This window comes from Gracilinanus agilis, chromosome 6, assembly GCF_016433145.1.
Source record: "Gracilinanus agilis isolate LMUSP501 chromosome 6, AgileGrace, whole genome shotgun sequence".
Classification (NCBI taxonomy): domain Eukaryota; kingdom Metazoa; phylum Chordata; class Mammalia; order Didelphimorphia; family Didelphidae; genus Gracilinanus; species Gracilinanus agilis.
Window position 1 is genome coordinate 4,644,208 of NC_058135.1, and position 7,536 is coordinate 4,651,743.

General features: G+C 35.6%; 1 pseudogene; it reads left to right on the forward strand.

The window, feature by feature from the left end:
• The first annotated feature begins 3,825 nt into the window (after window positions 1–3,825).
• LOC123253226 lies at window positions 3,826–3,925 on the forward strand (annotated as a pseudogene).
• The last annotated feature ends 3,611 nt before the right edge of the window (window positions 3,926–7,536 follow it).

A 7,536-nucleotide genomic window follows, 5' to 3' on the forward strand; every position in this document is an offset into this window, starting at 1 on the left:
ATCATATTCCAAGTCTTGCGTTCTTTCAGTGTGGAGGCTGCCAGATTCTGTATGATCTTTATTGGTGCTCCTTGATATCTAAATTGTCTCTTTCTAGCTTCTTGTAATATTTTTTCTTTAACTTGGAAGGTCTTAAATTTGGCAATTATATTCCTGGGGATTGTCTTTTCGGGGTTTAGTGTAGAGGGTGATATATGGATCCTTTCAATGTCTATTTTGCCCTTTTGTTGAAGAACATCAGGCCAGTTTTCTTGGATAATTTCTTGTAGTATGGTGTCCAAATTTCTATTAATTTCTGCTTTTTCAGGAAGACCAATGATTCTCAAATTGTCTCTTCTAGACCTGTTTTCTTGATCTGTCAACATCTCAGTGAGATATTTTATATTTCCTTCTATTTTGTCAGTCTTTTGATTTTGCTTTATTTGTTCTTGTTGTCTTGTGAGATCATTGGCTTCTACATGCCCAATTCTGTTTTTTAGAGACTTGTTTTATGCTATAATCTTTTGATTTTCCTTTTTGGTTTGGTCTATCCTGTTTTATATCTGTTTAATTTTGGTCTCCAATTCACTTATCAATTCTTTTGATGGGGGTATCTTTCTCCAATTGGGAGTTTCTGTATTTTAAAATATTAATTTCCTTTTGAACTATTTCCCATTTTTCTTTCTGAATCTCTTCCATCTTTCTCATGATCTCAGATTTGAACTCTTCAAGAGCTTGTGACCAATTTTCATTCTTTTGGGAAGGTTTGGATGTGATTACTTGTTTGTCCTCCTCTGCTGTCTGCTCTGTTGTCTGGATTTTTTCTGAGTAAAAGTTATCTAGTGTTAAAGCATTCTTCTTGATCTTTCTCATTGGAGATTCTTGTGCATCGCTTGCCATTTTTATTATGCTGTTTTTCTTTCTCAGTTAGAAGTCTGGGTAAGTAAGGCAGGCTCCTGTCTATCAAACTGTGGAGCAGTTTTTGCATAGTGAAGTGCTGCCCCTCTAAGCTTTATCGTCATCCACATGGTCTGTGCTCTTCAAGCTCCTGGGGTCTCAAGTCTAGCTGTTTTCAGGGTCTCCTTGCTTGCTTCTCTGCCTGAGGCTCCTTTAAGTGTCTCAGCATGTTGCTTCCACATTCAGGCACCCCTCAGCACTAGGTCCCTGCCCAAGGTCTGTGCCCTGGGTCCACGCTCAAGGTCTGCATTCAAAGTCTGTGTTCTTTAGCCTCTTGGGGTCTTACGTCTTGCTGCTCTCAGGAGCCAGCCCTTGGTGGTCCCAGATAGCTGCCAAAAACTTAATGAATGTCTCAAGCTTGCTCTAACTCTTGTCTGCTGGCTTTGGCACTGTAGGTGGTGTGTATGTATGTGTGGTTGATCAGCTCACATTTTAGTGAGAGCTATTTCACCCCCTTATAGCATGGAAATGCCCCAATCCCACATACCTTCAATGCTATGCCCTATTGTGGTGTCCGTTTGTTCATCTGGATTTGTTTTTTGTGTCCTTTTGAGGTGTCATATGTAGGTCGTTTAGGAGACATTGAACACCTAGCTTCTACTCTGCAGCCATCTTACCCTGGAAGTCCTCTAAATCATTATTAATTAGAGAAAAGAAAAATATGTAATTTTTTAAATGTTGGAAACTGTTTTTATAAGTAATTGGAAAAATTAAAATTTAATTTAAAATAAAAAAAATTCCTAGGGTGGGGTAGAGGTGGGAAGGAAGGGAAGAGAAAGAAAAAAATGATGAAACATGGATTTTTGGATATAGTTAATGTGAGAATTCATTTCTCTTGGATCTGCATATAGATTGTAATTTATTATATATTTATAACAAATTGTATTATTATATGGATTTATGTTACATATTATATGCTATATTAAAATGAAAAAATGGTAATTTAAAAAATTGTTTTTTTTTTGGTTTTTTTTTTTTTTTTTTTGGTACATTGTGGTTCCTGTTGTATTATTGTATGGTAGTACTCCCATAATGTGGTCCCAGGCCTCTACAAAAGAAAAATTCCTGAAAATGTCTTCAACTTGACAAAGGGGAAAAAACACAAGGAAAGTCAAGCAAAAGAACCATTTCTAGTCCCTTTCCACCCCTCCCACAGTTGAAAGCAATCTCTTACCAATGTATGCCCCAACTGAGAAGAAATTAGTATTCTCCCTCAGCAAATAGCCACAAAACTCACTCAACTCATAGAGAAGAGAGAATTTAGGCTTAAGGGCAATCTATGATGAAAGGACTTCTTAATTAATTCTTGGTTCTAGGGCCCATAGTTTCTTGGGATATTCCAGGCTTGTTGTTGCTATTCTGTTTCTCATCTGCTCACTCTGTGGCTTAATAAGTTCAGTTATTAGTAAACAATTCAGATTTGAGATTTTTAATTTAAATTTTTTAACTTGTTTGTTATATGGAAATTCTCAATTAACTCCCTCCCCTCCACCCATTAAAGCAGACATAATTTGAAATAAAAGATATATGTGTTTATAAAGATGTCTTGATTATTTTTATTTTATTTCTGTTTGGAGGTGAACATATACAAGTCATTCTTCAAATTATTTCTATTGCTCTATATAATGTTCTTTTGTTTCTGCTTGCTTCACTCTTCATAATTTAATGTAGGCTTTTCCATGTTTTTTTTTAATAACCCTGTTTTTGATTTAAAGCAGGATTGAATTTTGATTTAGAATCTCCAAGCAGGGATATTCCAGGAAAAATCATATATTTAACTCAGATGACAGAATCTTATAATCTAAGACTTTGTAGGTACCTCTGAGATGGTGTTATTCTAATACCAGTCATAATTTTACTAATGGAATCCCTACTTTATGTCCAAATCATTAATTGGCATTTTTAGGACCATAGCAGTAGTAATTAAGAGAACCAAGATTCAAAGCAAGACCAAATTCCAAATCTGTCTGAATCTCACTATGTCACATTGGCTATCTTGGTAAACAAACAAATAAACAAAAACATACATTTGGCTAGTATCACAACATGTTCATGAAAATTGAAGAATTTTTAAACGTTTCTTCTAATTTAACAAGCAAAACTGATAGCTAATTTGGGAAGAATAAAAAGGAATTATTATATACTTTGATCTGAATGCTTTGTTCCTTCTTGTGAGATAAATCAAAAATGTTTTGTCTATAAACACTAATGTGTTTAATTCTGAGGTTACATTTTCACAGAAGTTTATATTCTGAGATATCGAGAAGAAAGAATCAGAGAATGTCAAGAACAAAATGTGCATAAGTAAGTGAAAAAAAATTAGATCTTTGATAGATCTTTGATCTCAGATATATAGATACTCCATCCAAATGGGCAAATTTGTTATTCTTGTCTCCATCTCTTAATAACTCCTTCATGGAGCATCTAGCTAAGATTTCCATTTCATGCAGGTCTTCAGTTTCACTTAATATTTTTTGATGCAATACTGCCTGTTCATATGTTATCTCTCAACCTTTGTTATGTAATTAGTCCATCTCTTTTTTTTTCATAAAAATCCATGATGGTGATGATGTTTTGAGAAGCATTTCACTTATGCAAGTTAGTTTCAGTAAAATGCTACATTAACATGTCTATTATATGTCTTTTTTACTCTTTTCTCTTTTGGATCACCTGCCATTCTGGTACTTCTGAGATCAAGGGGATGCCATGATCTGCAGTCAAATAACATCACCAGAAAAAATACTGATGCTGAAAACATGGGTTCTTTGGTCTGGCAGCATCTTAAAAACATTCTAGGATTTAAAAATCTGATACAGTGCAGGCTCCACTTCATTCTAGAGCCAAACCATTATCCATCTGCAATGCTTGTCTAATATAAATATATTGGGCTTGCTTCAGCAACAAATATACTAAAATTAGAATTATAGAGAGTTTAGCATGATTCTTCCACAAAGATGACACAAAAATTCATGAAATGTTCCATAGTTTTTAGAATGCTATAAATCTCCAAATAGAGGCGTGTTGGATTAATATGAAGAACAAGATGACTAATTTTGGTCAAAGCCAATATGAAATTTTGTTTTGCTTGACTATGCTCATTTTAATGGGGATTCTCTTTTTTTTCTTTTTTTTTTTTGGTTGGGATAAGATGTCTGAATGAAAAAAAATAATTAGAAAGTAAATTTTATCTTAATGGGCTAATTACATAATTGCATGTTGAAAATGGGTTAAAAGGAGGAAGCGGGTTGGGGCACGACAAACTCAAGTAGAAGGGGAAAATGTAAATAGTGTCTAAAGAGAAGAGGAAATATATGGCACATGGTATCAGTATCACAAAGTAACATAGAGGAAAGAATAATTTCCTCAGGAAAACATATATTAAGGATCAGTCTAGCACAATGCACTGTGTTTAGTATGGGGGATTTTATTGTCAAGGAAATATGAACCTGACCATGCTATCCTACTGGCATGATGAATTCCCTGCAGGGTATAATGGAAAGATTGCTACTTTTGATGTGACAAGCCCTGAGTTTGAATCTTGACTATCCCATTTTATATCGTATGAAAATGGTCAAGTTATTTTATCATCTTTGCCCTCTCTTGGCCCCTGCAAAATAAGGGGAGTGGAATATTAAATGACCTTTAAAGTTCTTTCTAACTCCAATTAATTTCACTGATGTATATTAGCAACTTTTATGGAACTTTTGGTTTTAAAAGGTTTTCTTGGATTACTGTGAGGTTCAAAAAATTTGTCCTTACTCATATAGGAAGAAGCAGGGCTTTTATCAAAGTTGGTTTTTTTTTCCTGACTCCCTGGCTCTCTATCCACTATTCTATTGTTGTTTAGTCATTTCAGGTGTGTCCAACTCTTCATGTCCCCACATGGGGTTTTCTTGACAGAGATAATGGGTGTTTTTTTCATTTCCTTCTTCAGAACATTTTACAGATGAGGAAACTAAGGCAAATGAGCTTAAGGAACTTATCTAAAGTTACACAGCTGGAAAGTATCCAAGGCCAGATTTGAACTTAGAAATGAATCTTTCTGACTCCAGGCTTTGCACTCTATCTGCTATATAACTGAGTTTCATCATACTCACTATTCTTTTCTCCCTCAAATCCTAAGAGTGATAGGGAATAGGGACTGATCTATGATTTTAATAGGAAAGGTAATATTGGATGAATAAACTCTTTACTAATGTGGCTCAAAAGTTTTTCTGAAACTTATAGTCTTAGAGACTTGCTTAGAGCACTGAAAAGTTCAATGACTTTCCTAAGGAAACACAGCCAGTATGTGTCAGAGTAAGCATTGAACAGAGTTCTTCCTGACTGTGATACTTGTTTTCTATTTATTATGTCACATTGCCTTTTGCTACCAAAGGAAAAAAGATAAATAAGATAAGATCTTTGCTCTCAAGAATTTTAAAGGACAGTACACACACACACACACACACACACACACACACATAGTATCCCCAAAATCTTTAAGTTTAAAACTTCATCAAGACTTTTTGAACAGGGGCAGCTGGGTAGCTCAGTGGATTGAGAGTCAGGCCTAGAGACGGGAGGTCCTAGGTTCAAATCTGGCCTCAGACACTTCCCAGCTGTGTGACCCTGGGCAAGTCACTTGACCCCATTGCCCACCCTTACCACTCTTCTACCTAGAGCCAATACACAGAAGTTAAGGGTTTAAAAAAAAGACTTTTTGAATACTCTATACACAAATACACACATGTAAACATATATATATATACATATATTACTATAACTATATGAAATAGGAGGTAAGGGACATTTTTATATGATAAACAATAATATAGAGCACACTACTTTACATGGAATCATCAGACTTGGATTCAAGACCTACCTCATACATTCTGTCTGTGTGACCCTGGAAAATACATTTAGCTTTTCAGGGTTCTAGGAAACTCTCAGTAACTATAAGGTGCAGAACAGTTGCTGCCCTTTAGGGGTTTTCCTCATACTGTGTTTCCTACATCAATGAATTTATGGGTCTGATAAAAACAAAAAGACAGACACAGTCACAAAAGAGATATTTTCTTGGATTGTCTTTATTGAAATCCATGATTTTGTGACAGACCACAAAATGTTTGTAACACAAAGGAAAACTAATCTGTTTACATGAGCATTTTTCACAGCTTCCTTTATTTAAGTCCATGGATGTTTTAACATAATTTTGAAAAATCTCATGCATTTTAAGTTCTAATTATTATCACATTTAAAAATAAATTATTTTTTCACCCCAAAGGAAACTTTGTGAAGCATTTTGATTCCTACCACATTCAGCCAGTTTTCAAATGATATCCAAGTTAGTAACATTATTTGATTGGACCCACTGAAAAGAATTCACATTAAGAGGCCAGTTGTTCTTTTTATAATTGTAACTATTTCTGTTTTTAAAATCAAGTTACTTACCCCTCATTTATAGAGCCAGACTCTGTTCCTTTAAGAATTATTTCCCTCTGGTTGCTATATTTATTAGCATTCCAAGAATGACATTTGAAAAGGTCAAAACATATATACTTTCTAATAAATGCCCTCTCTGTGCCTCCAGACTATTCATGGCTTCTTACGGTTGACTATTGCTATGTATAGAAAGCATGTTTCCATGTTTCCTTCACTGTTCATCTCACTTTCTATGAAGCTTTCAGGCAGGGCCTAGAATAAAAGTTGTAGGAGCAAGGTAGGGAAACCATGGATTGATTTCAGACTCTAGGCTCTTTATCAGTTGTGGGTTTTGGCATAGACTGTATAGAATAAACATCTTTGTGGCAAATTCACTTCCCCAAGTCCCTATAGTGCATAGGAGTCCCAGATACTATCAACTACTATTAGCCGACAAGAGTCTAGCCAAGCTCCCTGTAACTTGAGAACTCCCTTGGGCTTTGGATCCTTTAGTAACACTCCGGCTGGAGTTGTCCCCCCCAGCACTACAATGTATGACCCCCAAATCAGCTGGGGTTTCTCTCCTTCTGCATTTGTTGCTCTATCAACTTAAGACTTAGCAACTGAGAATATCCACTTTCTTCACAACTTATTAAAATAGAGAACTTAATTGCCTCACGTGCTCTGAGAAGTGTGGAGCCTTCTGTCAGGTTTCCTCTTGTCCTGTAAAGGCATAACTGGAAAGTTGGTTCAGCTCATCCCAGGCATCACTTTAAAGACTGGAAATAACCACCATACAGCTGTCAAGAAGGAAAATAGGGGGACTATAGTCAGAATCAGGGCAGAAAAAGCAAGGAAAATGAATCAAGTTGGATTTTGAGGGTAATTACAATAATGTATTAAATAAAATACATTAAGCGAAGGCATCAGCTAGATCTACATCTTCACAACTATTCTGGCAAGAAAGACCTTAATCAATGCCAAGAAGAGTCATTGAAAATGAGTCTAACCAGCCTTTTGCCTTTAATTCCCTGATGCAGGGAAAGGAGGCATCTAATATGAGACTATGTGACTGCCCAATGTACCCACTCTCACTCTGATATTTTACAGGATCAGAGCCCAACTTTGTAACTGAAAACAAAGACTTATTTGTTGAGGGCCCTGACATCTGACACTTGCAGCCAGAGTCAGTGGAGG